Source organism: Coenobita brevimanus, chromosome 26 (genome assembly GCF_032717465.1).
Source record: "Coenobita brevimanus isolate Jiangsu-jjx chromosome 26, ASM3271746v2, whole genome shotgun sequence".
Classification (NCBI taxonomy): domain Eukaryota; kingdom Metazoa; phylum Arthropoda; class Malacostraca; order Decapoda; family Coenobitidae; genus Coenobita; species Coenobita brevimanus.
The window spans coordinates 10058031-10085062 of record NC_136979.1 but is presented as its reverse complement, the minus strand read 5'-3'; the positions used below and the strand labels follow the sequence as shown (position 1 = coordinate 10085062).

Below are 27032 nucleotides of genomic sequence, written 5' to 3'. Positions count from 1 at the left end.
TGAGAGCAGTGGAAATGAGTTATCTGAGAGGAGCATGTGGAGTCACATGGAGAGACAGACTGACAAATAAGGAAGTGAAGGAGCATTGTGGTGTGGATGTGGATGTGATAGGAAGTTAGGAGAAACACACTGAGGTGGTTTGGCCATGTGGAGAGGATGGAGAGTGAGAGACTGACGAGGAGAATGTACGTGAGTGAGGTGGAGGGGGGGAGACGGAGGAGGAGGCCAAGGATGAGATAGAGGGACGAAGTGGACAGGTATATGAGAGAGGGGGGGGTGAGCTGGGAACAGGGCAATGAAATGGCAGGGGACATGGCAACATGGAGGCGATTTGTTTGTGGCCACCCCTTACAGGATGAAGGCACCTGGCAATAGATAGATAGACAATGGAAGGCTTAAAAAAAAAAAATGAGTCTCTGATTCTCATCAACTTCTTTGTGAACATTCTTTAAAATGTTTTGATACTCATTTTTACCAAGCTAACATAAGAGGAAAATTCAAAAGATGCACCAAAGCCTTCCATAGAAATAGCTGGGATGTCACGTTGATGTGCAAGGGATGAGTTTGAGAGCCATGTGCACCCCTCCCCTTCCATTCAACTCTCACTTTGCTCTCTCTCTTTCTCATCACCAGTGAATGGAGCTACCAGATCTATGTGTATTAACAAAAGTGTATACTGTAGTGAACTATATTTGTGTGCTGTGAGCTGGTTCTGCTTACATAAGCCTACCAAGCACACCTTAAGCTCCTTAAGTGCAGTGCCTGCCAAGTGTGTGTGTGTGCCTATTTCTCTAGCCAAGAAATAGGAGATAGCGAATCATCACCCACATGGGGAGTGCATGTCAGAACCGTGTACTGTCTTTAACTTCTCGTTGTCAACCATAATGCATTAGTTTCGTTTTGTCATTTCATTTCGTTTTTAAAGGCTCCAACATGCTTGCATGCGTCGGCCTTGGTCACCTAATGGCAGCTCTCCATGCTGCATGATCCATTGCAGCCTCCCTGTTCAGTCCCTTAACCCTGAGGTTACACTTAATGACCTCGTCCCATGTCTTTCTCAGTCTACCCCTCATAATCCCATCCCCAATATTAACACTTCTCACCTTCATCACCAAATTATCATCCCCCATCCTCTCCACATGCCCAAACCATCTCAATCTACCTCTCCTCATCACAACACCAATACACTCCAGTCCCATCCTACCTCTCAACTCTTCCATCGCAAACCCAGCCCCCCCAGACCTTGCACGAAGGGACGCACTACACATCCACCTAATCATTGTCATTTCTGTACATCTGAGCTGGCGAATAGCCTCCTCCTTTACTGCCCAGGTCTTACTACCATACAGCATTACACTCCTAATACATGCTGCATACAAAGGCCCTTTAGCATGTAGGGAGAGTCCTCTCAGTGTCAGGAGAGGCAAGAGCTCCCTGAACTTCTTCCAACCACTTCTCACCCTAGCCACAGAGCTAGCACCAGCCCCACCTCCAGCACACAACATTGTCTCCCAAATAACAAAACTCTTCCACACACTCAAGAGATTCACCTGCAAGTTCAATCCTTTCACGCCTGACAATCTCCACCTGCTCTCCCCGACACGCAGTACACATAAAATCAGCATTATCTTGCAGTCTACCTCTGATACCACTACATCTCTTGTGCACCCATTTATCACAAACACCGCACAAAATAGATTTAGTTCCCACGCCCTTGTGGCAAACTGCACATGGCCACTCTCCCTCGTCTTTGACAGTACCACCAGCAACCCTAGATATCATCACTATTGTTTTATCTGCATTTACCATTAAGCCCTTGTGCCCCATACCATCTCTCCACTTCCTAAACCTTTCCTCCGCCTCGCTTTTGTTCTCTGCAATCAACACCAAACCATCAGCATACAACATCTCCCACGGAGTCCGTTTCTAAAGTCACGTGAGAGGGCTTCAAGTACAGTAACATGATAAACAACATGGGACTCAAAACTGATCCCTGCTGCACACCAACATTCACGGAAAACTCATCACTCAAATCTCCATTCACTCTTACCTGGGTGAGAGCACCCACATATATAACCATAACCACCCAAACCAGCCACTCCTCCAAGCCAAGCTTTCTCATTGCCCACTTCACCATCTCTCTAGGGACTTTGTCAAAGGCCTTTTCCAAATAAACAAAAACAAAATACAGATCCCTTCTCCTACCAATATATTTTTCCTGAAGCTGTCGAACAATGAATATGGCATCAGTGGTCCCTCTACCTGGCATAAGCCCAAACTGCATCTCGTTTATATTCACTCTTTCTCTCATCATACCTTCTATAACTCTCTTCCATTATCTTCAATATCTGATCTAAAAGCTTTATACCTCTATAATTTCCTCTTTCCAGGGCATCACCCTTCCCTTTATACATATTTACAATTACACTCTTCAGCCAATCATCTGGGACAACACACTCATAAATAATCATATTAATCAGGTCAGTGACTATCCTCACCCCTATATCTCCTGAGGCTTTCAACATTTCAGCAGTCAACCCAGACACACCTGCTGCCTTCCCCACCTTCATCCTGCCTATTGCCTCACTCACAGTAGCAGCATCAATCAAAGGCCAAGGACCAAACACTGAATCTGCTGGCTCCAAACCTTCCCTGTCCCAGTCAAACTCCTCATTCAACAACCAGCTATAATGCTCTCTCCATGCATCTTTAATATCCTCACTGTTTACCACTACCCTTCCTTCATCATTCTTCACACACTGCTCACCTATGATATCCCGATTATCCCTCTTCATCTTATTTGCCACCTTAAATATCATATTTTTCCTTTCCCCACGATTTAGGTTATCAAGTAAAAGTCTCTGTGACTCAGACTTCACCTTGTATACCTTTCTTCTAGCCCTACACTTGGCACCCAAGTATTCCTCCTTGCTATCACCCTTCTTCCATTCCCGGAAAAGCCTTCTTTTCTCCTTAACTGCAGCTTCTACACCCTCATCCCACCACCAAGTTACTTTATGTCTTGGTGGTCCTCTTGTCCAACCACATGTTACATTAGTAACTCTCAAGAGATTGTTCTTGAGGGCTCTGTACTGTTCATTAACGCCTCTGTCTACAGCTCCCTGTTCAGCCACCACTCTCCTCACCATGCTATAGAAGCATCCCTTACTACTTGGTTTTTCAGCTTCCATATTTTCCTCCTAGGTACATAACTCCTCTTTTTCATCACTCGCTCTTTAAGCACCATATCACAAATCAATAGTTTGTGCTGCTGCACACACTCCTCACTTCCTATAACTTTAACATCCCTCACTAACCTCGTATCAGTCCTCCTAACAAGAAAATAATCTATCTGACTGCTATTTCCCCTAGACTCATATATAATTAACCTACTCTCTCTTTTCCTAAAATATGTGTTTCACACAATCATATCTGTTGCCTCCCCAAACTTGAGTATCCTTTCCCCTTTCGCATTTCTTATACCATACGCACATCCCCCATGCACTCCATCATAACCTTGTGCTGCTTCACCTACATGACCACTAAATCCCCTCCCAAAACCACAATCTCATCATCCCGCATACCACCTACTACACATATTAAATCATCCCAAAACTTATCTTTCTCTGATTCATCCAATCCTGCCTGTGGAGCATATGCCGATATAATTGCAGCATTCTTTCTACCAAATAGAATTTTCACTACCAATATCCTATCACTTACTCTCATAACATTCATAACATATTCCACCCATTTCTCCGCAACCATCACACCAACACCCCCATATCCGTCTGTCCTCCCCCCCCGCCAAAACAACTTATAGTAACAGTCCTTCCCAACAACCTTTCTGGCTGATCCACCTCTGTACCGGACTTCCTGCAATCACGCCACATCCACCCACCTCCTACTGAATGCCTCAATGACTTCCCCTCAACCTTCCCACACTCCATGAAACCGTCCTCATCCCCCTGGGTGATTTACTGTCCTCAGGCTTGCTTTGAAACGTATTCTTGTGTTTTGTCATAGTCAGTATTAGTAAAGGGGGACAGACATATCACAGGCCCCACTCACTGCACAGTCCCAGGTCCAGGCAATGGTTCTGGGACCCCTAGCCCACCAGCTTACCAGTGGCTGTGGAAGTGACCTTGGGGCACCCTGCAAGGACAGCTGCAGGGACACCCTCCAAGCGCGCCTTGGCACTGCAACTATCCCGCCATTATTCAAGCACTGATAGGGCAGCCTCCTGGGGTGCTACTCCCAGGTTCGGGCCCCTTTCTAATGGGCGGAACCAGCAGCCTGGGAACCGCAATGCCCTGTACCCTCTAGCACAGGCTCGAGCCCCATCTCGCCCTGGACCCATGATCTATGCCGGCGGAATCCCCGTCACGCCTCCTCCCAGAAGTCCACCACTAGGTAGCGGGGGCAAAGTTTTCTGGCCGCATGCCCTTGCTGGCACCAACCCCTGTAATGCAGTGGGATACATTGTCTGAAATGTAAAGTGCATGTGGTGTAGTGCATAAGATACAGGAAATGTTTGGGAGAGTATGCTGGTCTACTCTCCATGTTACTGTCACACTGAAAAGGTCAGCAAAGGGGATGGTTAGATAGCTAGTGAAACAGGAGCTCCAGCTCTCCCTATCACCAGCATTCCCATTCCCCATGGGAGTACCACCCTGTTTGGCCCGTGCATGCTCTGCATGCACTACAAGTGTCCAGGCTACTTGCTCCTGTAATGTTGTGATGGAGAAAATGGAGTGGCTGTTAGGTATCTGTGTGGAGAATCAAAACAAGGCTGACACTGCACTGTCCATGGCTTTTGTGTAAGAAAAAGCTCATTACAGTACCATACAATTACCATAGTACCATACTGCAGTATGTGTGTTATAACACATAATATGTGTGTTATAGATATAACTAACCTTTATTTTCTTGCTTAAAATGCTTTACATAGCACTACAGGTGTAAGTGTGGTGGTCAGACACTAAACCCCCTTTTTCCCATAGGTTATATACTCTGTTATATGATCTTTTACTAAATGAGTTGATCAGCATTAAAGTAACTACTCCTAACATCAGGACCCTCCAGAGCTTGGTTCAAAATACTTCTTTACAAGGGCAAGATTGGCTTTAAGTTCGCTCAGTTGTTTTCCCATACTATGCACAGTTGACTCTGGCACATTGCAGGCCTACCCCGATATCCAGAAGTGTTGCGTACCAGTGGGAGTGTTTGGTCAGCGGGTATGTCGGATATCAAAGCAATTTTCCCCATAAGATACTGAACAAAAGCCAGAGATACGTTCCAGGCCAAAACCCAAACTCTCATATACGGTATCTTAATCAACAGAGACTGACACAGAAACACCATAGGCAATGTTATTATCCTCATAAACAATACTATTGCTAAAATATGAGATATCAAAGACCACATGCAGGAAGGTAAGGTGATCAGACATGTAGTGTTGAAATGCTTCTAGGCAACCGACAGCCAGGCAGGCAGCTGGCAGCACACCAAGCAGTGGTGGGGGAGGGAGGGGAGGATAAGGAGGGAGACAAGCAAGGCTGGGGGAGGGTGGGGGGGACTGGAGTGAGATAAGATGGGGTGGGAGAGGGAGAGAAGTTGGGGTGGGGTTGGGTGGGCAGACTGGGAGGGAGACAAGTTGGGATGGAGGAGGCCAGTGGGATGGGGAGGGAGACCAGTGGGGGTGGGAGGAGACAAGCAGGGGTGGGGGAGGGTGTGAGGACAGGGAGGGAGATAAGAAAGTCAAACTGCCCTGCTACCCCCTCTCCCCGTCTCGTTCACTCACTCACTTACTCTCACTCTTTCACTCACTCACTCACTCACTCACTATCACTTGCTCATTCACTCTCTCTCACTCACTCACTCTCACTTGCTCATTCACTCTCTCACTCATCACACACACACACACACACACACACACACACACACACACACACAAGGGAGACAAGTGGGGGTGTGGGAGGGTGGAGGGATGGGGAGGGAGCAAACCAGGGCTGGGGGAGGGAGACATGCCTGGCAGTGCTGAGTTTGGCAAGGGATGGAGGAGGGACTTGGGGGGTGGGAGGCAGATAAGAGGGGATGGAGGGAGGACCAGGAGAGTCTCATGAACCACCACATACGCGTTCAGATGCGCTCGTTTCAAACTTAGGGAGGCATCAAGTGTTCGGACTAACAAATCGACGGTCGTTTGGATTGTGGGAATGTTCCCCTATTTCTTTTGTCAGTCTACCATATCGTTGGTTAGCGATGTGGCAGGTCTCGGGGTATGCCTCTATACCTATTTTCCACAAACTCAGCCAAAAATTTTGCCATTTTGCAGTTTATTGCATATCATTGTCATAGCACTTCTTCATACAGTAACCTCTCTAATATCTGGACACCCAATAACTGGACATCCCAATACCCAGACATTTTGGGCCTGGGCCTTTAGAACCCCCCCCCCCAAAAAAAAAAAAAAAAAAAAAAAAAAAAAAAAAAAACATAAATTGAACTTGGCACACAGCGCCGAACAGCTGTGTTTACCCGCAGCCCCTTCCTTCCTCCCCTTCCCAGTTACCGCCTTACTACCACCCTGACTAGATGCTCATCGCAATGGATGCCGCACGTTCTCGTTTTTATGAATAAACTGTGAATAAACTGCAATATTTCGCCACTAGACCACATGGGAATTTACAGTGTTGTGCAGTGTTAAGCAATTAGAATTTAAAGTGGAAGGAATTAAGTGTGGAGTGCAAACTGGTGGTTGAAACAGGCATGGTGCAATTCAAAACAGAATGTGCAGTGTTAAACAATTATAACTCACAATGCAAAGAATTAACTGCAGCACAACACTGGATTACTGAACATGATTCAAGAGCATTTTCACCACTGCCAGAGTCTTAGAGGAGGCTGGTTAATCTTTGTAACGGCTATGGATGTGCTGTAAGATTATTTTTTTTTTATGTGTCCGACTCTGGCCATAGGTTTCACAGCCTGCTATATAGACCCAGCAGTCCTTCTACATACAAACACCTCTACATATCACCACTTCAGCACTAACACTCACCATCCATACTGAATACATGCTAGGGCTGTCTCATACAGGACTGGTGTATTGGTATTAGCGGGGGTATTTTTAAAACATGTTGGCGGGTCCTCTAGTAGATTAGTAAAGCCTGATTCAATGAAATTCAAATCCTTAAACTGTTCCCTGCCCCAGCGGGGATTTGAACCTGGGTCCATTAGGACTGCAGGCCACCTCTCTACCGATTGAGCCACTGCCTCCCCCCCTGTACACTACTAAATATTTTCCATACTCACTTCTAATTCTAATGCACAATCGTGCAAGCAGAGTGAGAGAAGAGTTCTGGACAAATGTGGAAGTGTGCATGGAAAAGTTTGGAAGGAATGAGAGAGTGTACAATATTTGATTGGTGATATGAATGGCAAAGTAGGGAATGTGAAGGTGGATGGAATAGTTGGTGAGTGGGGTGTGCCTGCTGAGATAGATGAGAATGGCAGTACGTTAGTGGACATTTGTGCTGGGAGGGGGTTGGTGATAGCCAATACCCTCTTCAGGCACAAAATGATCCACAGGTATACATGGCGAGTGATGAGAAGGGTGGGTGGTGAACTGAATGAAAGGAAGGCAATGATTGATTATGTGTGTGTGGATGAAAGGATGCGAAAATGTGTAATGGATGCAAGAGCTTATAGAGGTTGGGGGAGTGGACTCTCTGACCACTAATTGGTGGTGGCCAGAATCAAGATAAAATTAAGATGGAGAAACAGAAGAAGGGAAGGACGGGAAGAAGGAGTATCTGTAAGGAGAGTGGAAAGGTTACAGGATGAGAAAAAGGCAAAGTATAAGAGAGAAGTGGAGGCAAATATGAATTGGGGCAGATGGGGGACATGGAAATGTGTGCAGGATATTCACAGAAGAAATATGTGCAGCATGTGATGTGATGTGTGGGATGAAGAGAAGACGGAGGGGTGTGCAAGGAACAGCGTGGTGGAATGAATAGGTGAGACAGGCTGTGGCAAAAAGAAGAAAGCATACAATGAATGGATGAGAAATAGGGGCATGGAAGAAGTTGAGAGGTGGAAGAGAGAGTTACATATAGAATGAAAGAGAGGTGAAAAGATTAGTAAGAGAGAGTAAGAAGAGAGTGGATGAGGAATTTGGAAGGAACTTGAGTGTAAAGTGGAGGGACTGTAAGAAAATGTTCTGGAAAGAGGTGAAAAGAGTAAGACAGGGTGGAAGTGAAGTTAGCACGAGAGTGAAAGATAAAAATGGTGGATTACTAGTGGAGAAGGGAGAAAAAGTGAGCAGATGGAGAGAACACTTCAAAGAATTGTTGAACATAGAGGATGGAAGTAATGCTGGGGAAATAAGTGGCTGGGGAATGGCTGGGAGAAGGAGAGAGGTGAGAAGACAGGAAGACATCAGTAGGATAGAAGTTGTGGAAGCAATGAAGAAAGTTAAATTGGGGAAAGCCCCAGGAATTCATGGAGTGTGTGGTGAAATGCTGAAGCATGGGGGAGAGACAGTAGTAGAATGGATGTGGAAAATGTGCAGATTGGCCTGGGAGGAAGGTAGAGTCCTGGAGGATTGGAAGTCAGGTATAATTATTCCCTTGTACAAAGGAAAAAGGGAAAAAGAATTGTGTGGTAATCATAGGGGCATATGTCTTCTTAGTATAATAGGAAAAGTGTATGGTAGGATACTTATTGACAGAGTTTGAGAAAGAACAGAGGATTTAGTTGGAGAACAGAAAGGCTTTAGGAAGGGAAGAGGTTATGTAGATCAGATATTTATTCTTAGATCTTTAGTGGAAAAGTTTCTAGAGAAGGGAAAGAAGTTGTATGCAGCTTTCATGGATTTGGAGAAAGCATATGATAGGGTGGATAGTCAAGGATTGTGGAAAGTCTTAAGAATATATGGAGTAGATGGGAAGTTGTTGAATGCTGTGAAGAATATGTATGATGGTGCTAAGGCTGCAGTGCGTGTGGATGGTGAAGTGAGTGAATTTTTCTCTTTGAAGGGTGGGTTGAAACAAGGATGTGTCATATCTCCATGGTTGTTCAATCTGTACATGGATGGGGTAATAAAAGGGGTACAAGGTAGGGTAGTGGATGTTGGAGTGGCCCTGGTGAGAAAGGGTAGTGTTTGGAAACTCCCTGTACTGTTGTTTGCAGATGATATTGCGTTGTTGAGTGAAGACGAAGGAGAGCTGCAAGGCTTGGTGGATGAGTTTGAGAGAGTGTGTAAGAAATGGAATCTAAAGGTGAATGTAGGGAAGAGTAAAGTGATGGTCTCTGAGAGAGGTGAAGTCAGTGAATGTACAGTGAGGTTGGATGGTGAGGAATTGGAAAATGTGAGTACGTTTAAGTACTTGGGTAGTGTGATGAGTAAGGATGGAGGTTTGGAGGGTGAAGTGCTTGAAAGGGTACAGCAGGGAAGAAAGGTTGCTGGTTCCTTGAAAGCAGTGATAAGAAACAGGGAAGTGAGCATGAATGTGAAAAAGTTACTACATGACGGTATTGTTATACCAACTCTAACGTATGGAAGTGAAGCTTGGACGTTGCTGGAAGGACACAAGTCAAGAGTGAGAGCAGTGGGAATGAGTTATTTAAGAGGAGCCTGTGGAGTCACATGGAGAGATAGGCTGACAAATGAGGATATAAAGAAGCGTTGTAGTGTGGATGTGGATGTGATAGGAAGTGTCAGGAGGAATACACTGAGGTGGTTTGGACATGTGGAGAGGATGGAGGGTGAAAGACTGACGAAGAGAGTGTATGTGAGTGAGGCGGAGGGGGGAAGAGGGAGGGGGAGGCTGAGGATGAGATGGAGGGATGGGGTGGAGAGGTATATGAGAGAGGGGGGTGTGAGTTGGGAGCAGGGCAGTGAAATGGTGGGGGACAGGGAGACGTGGAGGTGATTTGTTTGTGGCCACCCTGAACGGGATTCAGGCATCTGGCAATAGATAGATAGATAGACTTCTAATTCCTCATTCTCTGATTCCTTTTCATTTATTTCATGCTTTCTGTCCCTTATTTGTGTGAATAGGGTCTTCAACAGGTGCCATGCATGTCCAGTAGGGAGTTATTTAGATGACTTTCAAAATTAGGCTGGGTTAGGGTCCATAAGTACCAGTTCAGGAGGCAGGGTCCCAGTATCTGGACGAACCCACTTCTCGGACATGCCTTTCGCTGTATTACATAGGATATTAGGAAAATTACTGTATTATATGTACATGTAATCTCTTGATTGTGAGACGTAACTGAGCCATCGATATGTCCGGATACAGACGATACCTGGATATGGAGCAATATCCTTCCTACTTATACCCTACTCATACTCAACCTATATGGACAGTACACCTCCCACTTGTGACAGTGTTCTTCAGTCTTTCAGCTATTTAGACATCAAATCATACATGGGGATATCCAATACTGTATAATGCTAGACACTCAGAAAACAATGAATAAAAAACAAAAATCCACAAATACCCTACCTATACCACCCAGTGAATGGCAGACAGGCATCATAACCCGTTACCCCCTTCTGGTGTACACTAACAAATGCCAAACGCCTCCTCCTCCTCTTCCTCCTTCTCCATCAGCTGGAACTGGGCGATAAGTGGGGACACGTGGCAAGGTATTGGGAGCCTATCCACCTCAGTAAACTCTGAAGACAGCCACAAACTCACGTCTAATGGCGACTCAACAACTGTTGCTGAGCTTGGCCGTGGGTCTGAGAGTGAAGACTGGGTATGAGGTTGTGGTGGTGGGAAGAATGGGCCCGCATGCGTGGGGGCGACAGGTCTGACAATAATGCGACGATTCTGACGGAGGATGACAGCATCCCTGACTGCCCGTAGATCCATCACCAGCTTCAGTGACACCAACTCCCTGTCACAGTGTGGGTGCTCGGCATATTCGAGCACCTGTTCAATGCCAGCACATACTGAACCAAGCCAATGAAGTGATGAAGTGGTGTGGTGGTCAGAGTCAGGGTCCTCGTCCTCGTTCTTGTCACTGTCCCCGTCTGTCCTGCAGAAACAGCAGTGGCGATCTCATCACGCAACGTCTAATAACCAGGGTCACCATCGTTGTCATCCAACCACTCCTTCACATCGCTGAAATCCACATCCTCGCCTGCTATACAGATACGAAGGTGGAAATCGTCCATGTCAAATCCTTCAAGGTTGTGCAAGGCCTCATATCCCTGAAGGAGACGAGACAACCACTTTCCAGGGTTTTGACGAAGACTTCCTTCTGAGCATTCGCCCATTTGAACACAGCAGACTTGATGTTGTAACATCGAAGATTTTCCAACGTCCGCTCCTCATGTCTGTTAACTCCAGCATCCTCCTCCAGCACACCACCATCACCTTGTCCTGGAACTTCCAATGATACAGTCTCTTCGCTGCCACGACAACACCTTGGTCCGTTTGTTGCATAAGGGTAGTCATATTAGGTGAGAGAAACAAGCGCCTGATACAATCGTTATCAGCAACCAAATTATTCTTGGACGGATGTGCAGGGGCATTGTCGAGTATTGGGAAAGCCTTCACCTGGTGGCGAGGGCAACCAAGTTCCTCTGTTTAGTAATGGATAACCGTGTCTGTGGAACCAATCTCTGAAAATCTTACAGGTAAACCAGGCCTTCACAGAATGGTACCACACAACAGGCAGGTTATCCATCAATTCACGGAGACAATGTGGCTGTTTTGCATGTCCAACAATAACGCGATGGAGACGGTGCATCCTGTTAGCATTCACACAGCACAAAACCAAAACACGCAACGTACACTTGACCGAGAGCAAGGCCCTCATTCTTGATCAGGCGCTGCATTTTTTGGAAAAACGGTTCAACATCCACTGCTGCTGTCGTGTCCAGTGTCTTGCCATGTGTATTACAGCCAGTAAGTCCATGTCAAAGTCTGAACTGGAAGAGCCAATCTTCAGATGCCCTGAAGTCCCGGTTGTTGTGTAGGCATGCAAACTTCTCGGTTGCCGTCTTTAACTCGGTCCCACGTACAAGGATGCTGGCAACCTGTTGTTGGCAGAACCAAACTAAAGTCGACTGGTCAATGGGTGCCTGGCGGGGCTGAGACATCACCTTCCTGTTGCCTTTCCGAGTGGCATTGCTGTAGTCCTGTCTGTACTGAGTCAGTTTGTCCTGTGATTTCTTTACATCAAACAAGGTTGAACGGGCCAGATCACATTCCTGTAGACTGCATGAAGCGGTCCAGCCCGTGTCAACCTTGCTCAATATCTCCCGTTTCTTCTCCAGAGTCAAAACCTTCCTCTTTCGTTTCTCGTGTTGTGGTGGGGCCATCATTACACACATGAGAATGCTGCAGAGGAAAATCAAGGCCTGAAGAAGGTAGGGAACCACCACAAATGCAACAGTGGAAGCTGCCATGGTTAAAACTTGGCCAAGCACATTCACACTTGCAAGAGACAAAAGCAGGAACTGAGGTGTAGTTCCACCATGTGAGCATAGTGCTGTCATGTCTCTACCAATGCTTGTCTATGAGCACACAAGCAAAAAGCACCAGGCTGACATATGAACGCAAGTGTCATTTTGCTCAACCTGGCAATTGTTCCTATATGGCAACAACACTGGACCCCCGTACACCATGGCCTCAGGAAGGGTCTGGGTAACGCGGCCCACCAGGCAACTTTGGCCATTCGGTAGGGAGGCAGACGGCCACACTTGCCTGGGAGCATCCGAGTGACCTGAGCAGCTGGGGGACTTTGACCATTGGACAAGGAGGCGGACAGCCATTTTTGCTCTGCTTGTGGGTTATGGTCTGTAGTACTTGTGCGCGGCCGGTGGCGTCTGAGTGATCCAGGTGACTGGGGAACTTTGACCATTCAGTGAGTAGGCAGACAGCCATTTTTGCCCTGCTTGTGGGTTAAGGGCTATTGCCTGCACTTGGCCAGAGAGGCAAGTCGGCTGCCCAACTGATTTTAAAAATTTGTTGGCTGCCCAACTGGCGATGTCGGAAATTTTTATGTCCAGGTACAGACATGGAAATCTGGGTACAGAAATAATAGAGCCAAGGCTCAACATCCAGATACGGAGCACATCTGGATACAGAGTGTCCAGAAAATCGGAGGTACTTCTTCATAACTAACACAAAATTGCTAAAGTCTGTTATCACAACTCAGCAATCATGATGAGGAGAGGGCAATTTCAGGCCAGACTGGAATAAAATGGGTAGGAAACACATGTACTGCAGCCCATTCAGTCCCAAAAATTGTTCATTATGGCCAACGGAAGTTCAGTGGCTTCTGTAGTTTGTTCATTTGTTTTTTGAAGGCTCCAACATGGCCTTTGTCACCTAATGGTGGCTCTCCATGCTGCTCAATCTCTGGCAGCTTCCCTATCCAGTCCCTTCATCCTTGAGATCACACTCAATGACCTCGTTCCAGGTCTTTTTCAGTCTACCTCTCACAGCCCTACCCCTAACATTAACACTTTTCACTTTCTGCACCCAACTATTACCCCCCATCCTCTCCACATGCCCAAACCATTTCAATCTACCTCTCCTCATCACAACACCAATACACTCCAGTCCCATCCTAGCCCTCAACTCTTCCATTAAAAACCTAGCCTCCTCAGCCCTCACACGAGTTATATCGGAGATGTTCAAAACCACTTCATATTAGGCTTTGTGGAAGGATAATTCTAGTCATAGTGAACACTTGATCACTAAAATGAAGATTTTGGATAATCGTAATTTAGGCCATAAAAAATGCCCTAAACGTAGCTCCTCATTTTAGAGTTAAATTTGACACCAGAATACATATCCCCATTCTTAAATTTTGCCATTTTTTGTGTGATGCTGCACCTTAATGGCTAAGTTTTCATTTGTTAATGTATAGGAAGTGAAATTTCATTTACAATGCCTCGCAAATATTTTACATCTGCAGAAGCAATTTGCAGAAGCCATATGATGTTTGGTGACTGAAAAAGCTTGTGAAAAAATAAAACTTGATGATTGATGAGTGAGAGCAGTGGAAATGAGTTATTTGAGAGGAGCATGTGGAGTCACATGGAGAGACAGACTGACAAATTTGGATGTGAAGAAGCATTGTGGTGTGGATGTGATAGGAAGCATTAAGAGAAACAAATTGAGGTGGTTTGGCCATGTGGAGAGGATGCAGAGTGAGAGACTGACAAGGAGAGTGTGACTGAGGTGGAGGCCAAGGATGAGATGGAGGGATGGAGTGGAGAGGTATATGAGAGACAGGTGTGAGCTGGGAGCAGGGCAGTGAAATGGCGGGGGACAGGGTGATGTGGAGGCGACTTGTTTGTGACCACCTCGTATGGGATTAAGGTGTCTGGCAATAGATAGATAGATACCGGTAGGTAGATTTTGAAAATTTTCATTCATTACCCTTTAACTTTAGGTACCATATGTATATAATGTAACAGAAAAAACTGATACCATACCAGGCTGGATTTAACTAAAGCTTACTGTATTCATGTGGTCACTAAGGAATAAATAGAGAGCAGAGGAATTATTACATTAAAGCAAGCAATAATTTCAAAATGTATGTGTTGCCCCTGTAGAGTCACAGAGTAGTATAATGCAAGTGAGACACAACAGATCCTTACAACCGGTGGCATTACAGAGGTGGAATACGAGGTCTGTCCAAAGAGAAACCAAACTTTTTAAATAGCTCACCACCTAGCTGGCATAGTGTGATCGCGAATCATGCACTGTGTAGTGGCGAATTTGAGTCAAGTCACTTTGTCTCTGAGGTACACGCACTTGAGTGAATGTGTTTAGTGCACTTGGCGATTTGTTGCAAGCTGAACAATGAAAGACCTTGAAGAGCAACATATTTGCCTGAAATTCTGTTTCTAATTGGGAAAAACTTTTATGGAGACTATTCAAAAGTTGCAACAAGGTTCTTAGGAATAATTGTTTGAGCTGTACACGATTACAAATGGTTCCAGTGGTTTAAATTGGAAAGAACATCTACCAAAGACTATTAAAAATCTGGATGGTCTTCCACATTAACAAACCGTGATCACATGCTAAATCTGCAAGCTGTGACCAGTGTAAATCGTCGCCTGAGTGTCCACGAAGTTTCTGAAGAAGTAGGTACTAATCTGTATAAGCTTGCAACACACAAATTTAAATTGACGATGCACTGTGTTGTCACAAAATTTGTGTCACGTCTGCTGACAGATGAGCAGAAAGAAAGCCATGTCACAAGCAGTAAGGAGCTGCTTGATTGTTCAAATGCTGGTGAAACTTTCTGAAAAATGTCATAGCAGGTGATGAAATATGGGTGTATGACTACAATGCTGAAACAAAAAGTCATTCGTCACAGTGGGTTGGAACATTGGCAATGTGGCCAAAGAAACCCCATCAGAGTCACACAAATGTGATGTTGATTGTCTTTTTTTTTTTTTGAAGGGTGTCCATCATCGTGAGTTTGTTCGATGTGATTAGTCAGTCAACAGAGAGTTTTACTTGATCATCCTGAATCATTTTACCTGATCGTCCTGAAGCATTTGAGGGATGCAGTGCCGAGGAAGAGGTCTGAGGCGTAGACAAAACAAAGCCTGGTTGATGCACCACGGCAATGCACCTGCTCACATGTTACTCCTTATCAGTGACTTTTTGGCGAAGCACGAGATGACTGTCATCCCCCTGCCGCCCTGCTCTCCGGATTTGACTCCTGCAGACTTTCTTTTGTTCTTAAAGCTGAAATCAACCCTGACATGTTGCCAATATCAGACCATGGAAAAAACAGAAGAAAATTTGCCTGGTGCACTAAACACATGTTCACTCAAGCACGTGTACCTTGATAATTAAGTGGCATGGCAAGGTGTGGCTAGAGTTGGACTAAAGCACAAAGTCACCACTACACAGCGCTCCACTCGTGATCACACTATACTGGCTACTTGGTTTGCCATTTAAAAAGTTCAGTTTCTTTTTGGACAGACCTCGTACTATTAAACTTCTGGCAGCCTGGTATGACATGATTTTTTTTACATACTGTATAACCAACGGAAGCTGTTCTATCTTCCTTGAAAGAGTCTTAGGTTTCCATGCCCCCCACTTAGGTTAGAAATCTTTTGGTTTTCCCCATGGTTGTGATTTATGCATTTTTTGGCTTCATTGCCATCAGAGAAGACCAATCTCCTGCAGCTCCCTCCCCTCTGAGGGGGGGGGGGGGAAAAAAAAAAAAAAAAATGGATCCTACATTATTCATGGGGAGGGGAGAAGCCTATCTCAACAGCAAATAATTTTAAACAGAAATGACGACAAAAATCACACAAAACAAACATTAAAAAAGTCAAAATGCATTATGCACTGGACAAAAAAATTTGCTGCATTATTTCAATAAAGTACCCCAAAATATCCATAAGGAAATCAGCCTCAAGCTAAATAAATTGTATCTTATTAATCTTGTTTCAGCCCACAATCGATCTGGTTACTTTAAGTGTTCAACTGTCAGAGCTTACTTTTGTAAGCACCTTTCCTACATCTGTTGGAAATCAACAGTAACGGGGATGAAACATTTTGGTCAATTTGCCCATTTGGACAACCATGGATTTGAATTATGATCAGCTATGTTTTTCTGGTGTTTTTTGTTGTGATTTGATCAAATTTAACCTTCAAATCTTTTGCAGGTTAACAGTTTAGAAGTTATGCCCTCTCCCCTTCCTCTGACAATAACAGGAGTTGTTTGGTGGGGGGAATCGGGGGGTTTTGGGTAAGAGAGCACAACTTAAAAGGATTAATTTCCATATTAAATGATGGGGGAAACTGATCAAGTCACACACAGTTTAATGCAAAGTTTGACCGGTTGAGACATGGAGACAGGACCCCACGAGTGCAGCTCATTTCCTATAGGCCTATATCACAACTGGGTTCGTCCATTTGTTCATTTTTGAAGGCTCCAACATGCTTGCATGTATTGGCCTTGGTCAGCTAATGGTGGCTTTCCATGCTGCTCATCTCTGGCAGACTCCCTATTCAGTCCCTTATCCCTGAGGTCACACTCAATGACCTCGTCCCAGGTCTTTTTTCAGTCTAACTCTCACAACCCTACCCCTAACATTGACACATCTCACTTTCTGCATCCAATTATCATCCCCCACCCACTCCATGTGCCAAAACCATCTCAATTTACCTCTCCTTATCTCCACACCAATACACTCCAGTCCCATCCTACCCCTCAACTCTTCCATCGTAAACCTAGCACCCCCAGGCCTCACACCCAGGGACGCACTGCACATCCACCTAATCAGTGTCATTTCTGTACATCTGAGCCCGCAAATATCCTCTTCCTTTACTGCCCAGGTCTCACTAACATACAGTATTACACTCCTAACACATGCTGCATTCGAAGTTCCTTTAGCATGGACGAAGAGCCCTCTCAATGTCAGGAGAGGCAACAGCTCACTGAACTTCTTCCAACCACTCCTCATTCTAGCCACTGAGCTAGCTCCAGTCCCACCTCCAGCACATAACATGTCTCCCAAATAACAAAACTCTTCCACACACTCAAGAGACTAACCAGCAAGTTCAATCCTTTCACACGTGATGATCTCCACCTGCTCTACCCAACACACCGCACGCATGACTCAACATTATCTTGCAGCTGTTTTCGTTTTTGAAGGCTCCAACATGCATGCATCGGCCTACTACATCTCTTGTGCACCCACTTATCACAGACACTGCACAAGACGGAATTACTTCCCATGCACTTGTGGCAATTGCACATGGCCACTCTCCCTCTTTTTTAACAGCACCGCCACCAGCCCTAGATAGGCTATATACCATCACTTTTGCTTTATCTGCATTATCTGTAGTGATCATTAAATATGATATCCGGTCTATTGAGATCTGTTGAAGTGAGGGTATAGTGTATGGGGTTACTTCAGTACGGTACCGTGCCTGTACGGCACTGCATTTACACATCCTATGTAATGCAGCAGGTAATGGTTGTAGCAGTCATCTTCCAGCAAAGTATGCAGCAATATTCTAATATTAAGTACCTTCTATTCTTCATGTTGCTCAACTCCGGTTCATAAACTTGAGCAAGCCCACTTACTGCAGGTAAGCAACTGACTCTAAGGAGTTGCCCCAGAAGTTCCCTACACTGTTGATGCCATGCCTGTGTCTTAGTGTGGTATGTGCTGTGAAGTGCTCCACTGTCTGTTTTATGTTGTATGAGCCTAGTCTATAAGCTGGGCATGTGCTACCTGTGATTCCACCTACCATAACTAAAATCTAAGCCTGCAGCCGAGGAGGGCTGGGTGATGTCCTGACCTAGGCCTAGCTAGGTGAACTTGATATTTCTCAATTTAGGGACATCTCTGGTGGGTGGATGTTAGGAGAGATGGCTTGTAACAGTGTTCTGATCATGGTGTTGCAATGCCGTGTGTGTGAACTGAATATGTCGGAGTTTCTTCATTGTCAGTGTTGGAATGTTGTATAGGGTTTGATATTGTTTGTCTATCAGTCTATTGCCAGATGCCTTAATCCCGTAAGGGGTGACCACAAACAAATTGCCCCCATGTCATCCTGTCCCTCGCCATTTCACCGCCCTACTCCCAGCTCACACCTCCCTCTCTCATATACCTCTCCACTCCATCCCTGCATCTCATCCTTGGCCTCCCCCTCCCTCTCCCCCCCTTCACCTTACCCACATACACTCTCCTCGTCAGTCTCATGCTCTCCATCCTCTCCACATGGCCAAACCACCTCAAGGTATTTCTCCTAACCTTCCTATCACATCCACATCCACACCACAATGCTCCTTCACATCCTCATTTATCAGTCTGTCTCTCCATGTGACTCCACATGCTTCTCCATGATAACTCATTTCCACTGCTCTCACTCTTGACTTCTGTCCCTCCAACAAGGTCCAAGCTTCACTTCCATATTTTAGAGATGGTATCACAACACTGTCATGTAGCAACTTTTTCATTTCCATGTTCACTTCCCTGTTTCTTATCACTGCTTTCAAGGAACCAGCAACCTTTCTTCCTTGTTGTACCCTTTCAAGCACTTCACCCTCTAAACTTTCATCTTTACTCATCACAATACCCAAGTACCTAAATGCATTCACATTTTTCATTTCCCCCTCATCTCACTGTACATTCATTGACTTCATTTCTCTCGAAGACTGTTTGTGTGGTGATTATTTTGTGTTTGTGTGTGCTGTTTCTGTCATGTAATAACAAGCATGTTTTGTACTGGCACAGGCAGCTGCACATAATTGTGGGCCTCTCATTTCAAAGCAGTCTCTGATATGGAGGACTTTAGTATCAGACTGTAAGCTGCAGGAATGGTTTTGGTGCAGCAAGTGGTGATATGTTGAGTGTTGTTCTTTAGGGCTTGCAAGGTATTGTAGTATCAAATAGGATGGGAGTCTGTGCAATGAGGCATAGGACATCACTGATATATTGTAATGTTTGCAATGTATCAAGAGTTTTTCTTTTTGCTGCTCAAAGACTGCCCCTATTGTTGCACTGAATGCTCTGAGCTTGGGGATGCAATGCCTCATAATGAGTTGTACATGATCCCTGAAAGTGAGTCCAGTGTTGTATGTCAGTCCCTAGATCTTTGTGGAGGTGGGGGAGGAAGTGGCACAAGTACATTGATAAATGTGATGCTAAGCAAGTACCTATGTTCATGTTTGCTGCTGGTAAAGAATGTTGTGGTGGACTTGGCTGGAACAATCATCAGATTGTTCTCCTCGGCCCAAGTCTGTTGAGGTATTCCTGTTGTAGTGTGCAAAAGTGTCTACAATGTTGTGTGTGGTTGTTACGGTGATGTCATCTGCAAACGAGGCAATGTTTGTGTGTGACTAGGCTATAAGAATATCTTGTACAAGTATGTATAGGGTGAAAGAACAGAGCCCTGTGGTACTATCTCTCTATAACCAGATGCCATAATCTCATAAGAGGTGGCTGTTTGTTTTTTGAGTTAGTGGTTTTATGGGGAGGGACACAAACCCTCCACTAACCCACTTGCTGACACATTGGAAACACATGTTGGTTGGTTATATGGTTACACCCAGCATTGTAAATAGTTTCCTGGCTTAAAGGAAACCATTAGGCTAATCACTCTATGTAAAGCAATCTGAAATGGACAGAAGAGTAATAAGAAGTGACAGGAATTATGGGAGAAATAGGAAGAGAGAACAGAAAAAGAAAAAGAATGATGAAGGTGAAGAAGTTGGCAGCACTACATCAGGTGAATGGATGATGGTCACCACCACAAACCACAAGCTGTGGTGCTCCATTAGGGAAATTTCATGTTTGTGATGACTTACCCTAGAATATAACATATCCTTATCTACCAGACATATAATTGGCAAACCTGCATTTGTGTTGTTCTCCATGTTTGTGTTGTATATGTTGATGATTTACATGTGTTGGGGAATGGTATAAAAAGTCTTTGGCTGTAAAAAGTGTGCAATTTGTGGATGTCAATGCTGCTGCTATTCAATGACTGTGTTAGATTATTCAGTATGGTACAATATTTGTAAAGTGTAGTGCTCTAAATCTGTGTTGCAAAAGTGCATTAAGCACATGAGGCATGACTGTTGAGAATGAGACATTCAGTTATACAGTATATCTTGGATGGTGTGTTAAGCAGTGCTATGGGTCTGTACAAAGAAGGGTGTGTTGGGTCCTTGTGTGGTTTAGAAATACATGTAGTGATTATGGTCTATCTTTTCAAACACTGGGATTCTACAGGGTGTGAATGGGTAGTTGCTGATGTGTGTAATGATCTGGATCCCATGTGGTCCTAAATGTTTCAGATATAGTCTGCCAATGCTATTGGGCTCTGTACTTGGGAGTTTTAGTTCTTGATAATCTTATGTGTCAACTTTGGAGTACATGGGGTTGCATTGTGGTCATGTAGAAAGTGATTTAATCCCTGAGCTAGGCAACTATGGCCCCGCAAGGTTACAGGAGTGCGTTACCACATCCACCATAGCAGCCCCGGGCAAGGCTCGAACTCACGACCTCCTGGCCACGAGCTTGGCGCTCCACCTCTGAGCCACTGCACCCCCAGTGGTCATGTAGAAAGGACTGCCTATGCTGAGAGGAATGTTTTTCAGATTCAATGTGTACTGACTTACTGATGTGTTTGTGTACTGGTTCACATGTATGTTTGCTGGTTCTTTGTAGGATGGGATGTGCTGGGTGTTGGAGGTGATGACAGGCTGGGTCTTAGGGGTACCTGTTCATGATTCAGTGATACTGTTAAGTATTTTCAGGGCCAAGGAGGGTCTAGGTAGTTACAGTGCTGTTAGAAAGACCTTCCAGTTTTCCATCATCTTTGTATTGATTTTGTTACTAATCTCACTGTTTAGTTCTTGAAGACTTGTGATGGTGTCGTGTGTGTGGAAGAGGAATTGTGTTTAAATGAGTCACGTTGTCTTATGAGGCAATCGATCTCTAGTGTAGTGTTCAGGTTACGATGTGTCGCCTTGTGAAATACGGTGTTTTTCTGAACTAAGCATGTGGCTACTGAATTCTGAAACGTTTCGATTAATGTTGGCAAAGGATGTGTTATTTGGTGTGCTAAGTGTTGTTCTGTTTCTTTAGTAAATTTTGTTCAGTCCACTTCTTGTACTTTATGTTCAATGGACATAATCGCTCTAGTTTGGCTTGTGTTCCTATTGTAATAATGATGGGAGATGATCTGACACAAGTTTGGGTTCCACTCACCATTTATGTGATGGTGAGTGCAAGTGCTGGCAAACAAAATGTGATGCCTGTGGTGCAATGCAGTAAATGTCAACAGTACAGTACTAAAGTGAAAGATGACTTCTTGTCCATTACTGCATGCATATGAACTGACAGTATTTTAGGATATACCACGTGACTGAGCAAATAGCCTGTACAAAATGGTACTGTATCCCATAACTGTGTACTCTATATACTGTGTAGATAATCTGTATAATATGATATACGGTACTCCCTTCCAAAGACTTTTGAACTAAGAAATTCAACTGCATGAATTTGTTGCACAAATACTTTAACTTCTTGTATTTTGAAAGCTCATGTCCAATAAAAGTATGGGTAGCTATCAATATGATATATTTTGTATTTTCTGTTCTCCTAAGTCCTTTCAGGTAAACAGGTTGACCAAGACACCTTAATTCTGAGTACCAGTGCTTACTCTAACACAAATACTGCCTGGATTCTACAGTACTTAGCAGAAGCAACTCTAGTATCCACGAGATAAACACTAATGTAAGTTCACTCCTAATGTCTAGTAGTCTGCACATCCTCAAGGACTTGTTGACCCTGCTATCCAGTTATATACTTATTTTAATCTTGCTATCTTTAAATGATTTTATTCAGTGTTAGGGATTTTTGAAACTGAAAAGGTTGGATACAACAATAACCCATCAGCTATCAAACATCCTTCATAAACTGGAAAAAAAAAAAAAAATCCACGTTGCATGAATAAACTAAAAACTAAGGCAGTTGTCAAATTTATTTTGCACTACACTTATATTTATACACTGGGGTACAAAAATTTGTATCGTGAATACCACACCAGTGAGTGGTTAGATTACATAAGTGGGCCCAGTACAAAAAGTCACATGCACCACTGGTAATTGTGCATCCCCTAATATGTGACCGTTACCCTCAACAATGCCCACAAACTAATAGGGTGACGGGTACATATTTAGCAGTCACAAATGGAAGTCAAGTTCATTCTTTTTAAGTGTTATGGGCTTATATCTCTCAATCTGCTGCAACTTCCAACATAGTTGTTGCAAACCCATACTCATCTTGGGATCATTACAACCCCCTATGTGATCATTAATCCCCCCAGGGATCATTTACAAGTGTCAGTGAAAAGTTAACAGATAACTAAAACACTTCAAAACACCTGAATTCAGGTTGTGGCTTTCCTATAACTACAGGTATTTCTCCCTGTTTGAGGTTGTAATAATTAAATACCATGTGATGTCACAAAACTACACTGCTGTGTGTGGGTGTCTTTCCCGCCTGATATCATCAGTACAAAATTAAATATTCTGTTCTGCAAAGGTAAAGGTCTACACTGGCTCATTACCATTACCACCAGTGCCTTAGCCTTAGAGACTGAAGGAGTATCAGGTGAACGCATGTGCGTGCAGACACCTGCTGGCGGCATCAACAGGTCACCAGGGACTGTAATAACTTCCTACGAATTCGTTATAACATTAGCGAATTTCAGTCTTGCTTTACATTACCTTGAATTTGTATTTATTTCATTTTCCAAAGACACCCCAACGCTGTATGCAGCGAATAATTACTCGCAAGAATGGTTTTCCGTGATTTATAAACTTAAAATGATGATATTAAATTACTTGCTCGTCAGCGAAAATAATGTCCACGTGCAACAGCTAAATATTCGCGACCGGGACAAAGCACAAAGTCTCCATTTCACGAGAATATTTTGTTCGCTGGCTAACTTGTTTTCTCGTTTTTTCACGATGACTTACACTTTCACTTGCGACAAAATTATAGCCAAGTTGTGATCTGAGTTCGTACATTTACTGATGTGCAACATACCAAACCCAAAGACACCCATTACGACCACCGCTTTAGAAAATCACAAGCAAAGCTCGAGTTATCCCGTCGCCATTTTGAGCCAAAATAAGATCCCTTCAATACTTCCACGTCAAAAACTAATTCCTGCCAAGATAACGGTGAATTCATCAATTCCATGTCACAAAATGCAACGTTTTCATTTTATGTAGATGTGTGAATTGGCCTTACCTTTGACAGTTAATGCAGTTGAAGTAAAAATGGCAAATTCTTTATACTCTTTTAGCGAGAACAAATATTCACCCGACGCCACTGAGGACAGACACTTGTGACGTCACTCAGCTTCTCTCTAAACGGTGTTGGCTTCGTCTTCATTGGTACAAATTTTAAGACTTCACAGAGTACCATCAAGAAATGGACATAGATTTTTCTCAAATAACTTTCTTTGCTCTATATTTTCGAAGCCATATCATGATTTCTTATTTATCTGTTATGATAAAACACAATTTTGGAAGTAAGAAGTCGCAGATTCGCAGGTGCTCGAGGGTGTGGTTGCTTCAGACCAATAAATTTACTCCGGGAAAAGATATTCGCGACAAGAGAGTGCACTGCACTCTACGATGTAGATTAAGATACTGCAAACTCTGAATGAACTCGCAAATAATAGTGTCCTTCGTAGCTTACTTCATGGTCCAGAGGTCGTACTATGAGAGGCACTAGACTAAGCCCTCAATATACAACTACAAAATGAACAGTGCGTGGCCCAGGAAAAACCTGCAAAATATAAATAAATAGAAAAATAAATGTGAAAAATGCTGCGTTGTACTGGAATGGAATTTCGCGATTGGGCTGCTCTTAGTGTTTTGTTGTACATTAATTAATGGATTCCTTAGTATATATTTAAATAAATATTTCATTTACTCTTTCATTCTTATTTTCTTTAGGATTCCATTAGAAACGTACTCAACAGTTATTGCATTATTTTACCACGTAATCTGTTCGGAAAAGTTCAGAAATGTTTATTGCAAAACCAAACTGAGGGAATACTTTGCAATTTAAACGAAAATAATTTGGCGCCAACCCTACAAATACAGACATAAATATTTTTATTGTTATGCGGCGTATTGAGTCCCGACTTCGCGGATTCAGGTACCGTGCGACCTTGGGTTCTTTGTTCTCGACCAGGTCAGTCACACAAAGGAGGGAAAAACACAAACACCACTGGTCAAAGGCACACTTATATATTATTGTAATACTAGGTGTTTTAGAGTCGGCTTCCCGTCCCTCTAATAACGCCTTGTGTGTCGCTGGGTTCTCTTTCTAGACCGGAGCTTAGACAAATAAGAAAGAGGCAGGACACAAAAACTCAAGGCAACAACCTTACATGTGTATTACTAAATTCTACAGTGGAACGGGCAGGTGTCACAAATACAGGTATACTGGACAATTATAATTCTTACCCAACAGAGGTAACCTTAAATGGACAGAACACCGAACTGGTCTGTGTCAAATTACGTTTAAAATTGTTATGCTGAGTGTTTTTATGCCGACTCCTCGTACTAAAAACACTGAGCGGGGTCCTCTTTCCGGACCGGAAGTAATGCACTAACAAAGGAACAGGACATAAAAACTAGGCAGTCCACCTTTAACACATCTATTACCTTAATTCTAACACCTTGACAATATTACATAGAATGATATTATGGGCAGAGGATACAGATATACAAAGTTACGTTAGTACAACACGGGATGTTCACACACTCTATAATTATGCTTTACAATAGGTTAAGAGTCCATAAGTGGATGAGACTAACTTGCATTAAAGTCCAAAAGGTCTTAGTGTGCTGGGGCAATCGAGATGTCTGGGCTTGATGAGCCGGGGAGGGATTATTACTATAAAATAACAAGGGGGGTAGAGCACTATAATTCACTGTTTGGGCTCGGCGCGGCAACTCTCGCCCGCGTGTGCACTGACAAGGGGGGAGACTACTCTAGACTGGACTTTGGGATAGCACTAGTCGTATGAACCCAGAACTTATAGTCTTTTCCAGGGGAAGGTATTTACGGACACTTTTGGTGTAATCCCGCTGGTTCACTCTGTCACTGGATCACTATCTTTGTCTCACTACAGGAAAGGGGAAAGTCACTATTCTTGCCCGAGTTTCTGGGGCGATATCACTTTGTCACTATAAGGTGTAGGTCCTCACTCTGGTCACGGTGCAGGGAGACCCTCTTGCCTGGGGTCTCGACCTGTTGTAGACCCTCCTCTGGTCACGGTGCAGGGAGACCCTCTTGCCTGGGGTCTCGACCTGTTGTAGGCCCTCCTCTGGTCACGGTGCAGGGAGACCCTCTTGCCTGGGGTCTCGACCTGTTGTAGGTCCTCCTCTGGTCACGGTGAAGGGAGGCCTGTCTGTGTTGGCCCTAGGGACTGGGGCCAAACAGGTGTAGCAGACGGGCCTGACGTCGTAGGGTCTGCGGCAGGGGGAGGTCGGCGTCGACGGGTTGCTGGGCTCGCCTGGGGGTCCGAGGGCTGCGGAGGTCTGCTGGGGGACGCGCCGTCAGGTGTGGGCTGCGGCCTCGTCTCCTGCTGGTACCTGGGGAAGACAAGAATTTCCTGGGGGTGGGAGGTAGGTCCCGACTGGGACCGGGCCTCTGTTCAGGTGACACTGTAGGGGCAACTCCCCCGGGTGGTGTCCAGCTACTCCTGCAGGAGTTGGCTGACTCTAGAGGACACACGAAGGCCGTGGTCTCTCTTGCACTTATGGAGGGTAGCACAGAGGCGACTCTCTCTCTTGTCTTTATAATTGCCGTGGCACCAGGTTGATCGGTCCTGGGACCCACTTGTGGCGGTGTGTGAGGGTCTCTTACCCTTAGAGTGGCTAGGGGTGTGAGCCCCGTACAATCCACTATTGAGCCTCCTGCCCTATTTGTTTTAGAGGGTTCTCCTCCCTCGTCAAAGGACCTCCTGTCCTGGTTGTGCCAGAGGGTATTACGCCCTCGTGGCTCACGGTGGCAGAGGATACAAGCCCCTCCTGGCTCACCAGGGTTGTTGCGGCAGAGGATGGTACTTCCCCGTGGCTCGCGGTGGCAGTAGGTGTAAACACCTCATGGCTCACCTAGGGACCTCCTGTCCCGTTGGGGTGAAGCTGTGGTCGTCGCCACAAGACTACGAGGGACTGATGTATCAGTCCCACCCCACTGCTGTCGATGGTTAACCCGCCGTGTAACTTGTTGTGGGTCTAGGCTCACCTGGTGTTGAGGTAGTTGCGGGAAGAAGGGGCCCAGGTCAGTGGTGGTTGGATGACCCTCTTGTCCCGGGTCACTAACCTGACCGTTATCTCCTCCTCGGGTGGTGGGGTGGTGGTGGCCCGGTGGTGGTGTGGGGGGTGGTGGGGCGGAAGGTCCGGTCGCGGGCATTTTACCACCGTCGTTCGTGAAAAAGTCACGACCCCGTGACTGCAGGTGGTAGGTGATGGTG

At 44.8% G+C, this 27032-nt stretch overlaps 1 protein-coding gene across 1 annotated transcript in view; it reads right to left on the bottom strand.

Moving 5' to 3' along the window:
- LOC145394183 (uncharacterized) overlaps positions 1-4203 on the bottom strand; it is a 272780-nt gene extending 268577 nt beyond the window's left edge. Inside the window, exon 1 of the mRNA XM_080268165.1 lies at positions 4126-4203. The gene's annotated coding sequence lies outside the window, so the exon portion shown is untranslated. The remainder of the gene's footprint in view (positions 1-4125) is intronic.
- Positions 4204-27032: the final 22829 nt, after the last annotated feature.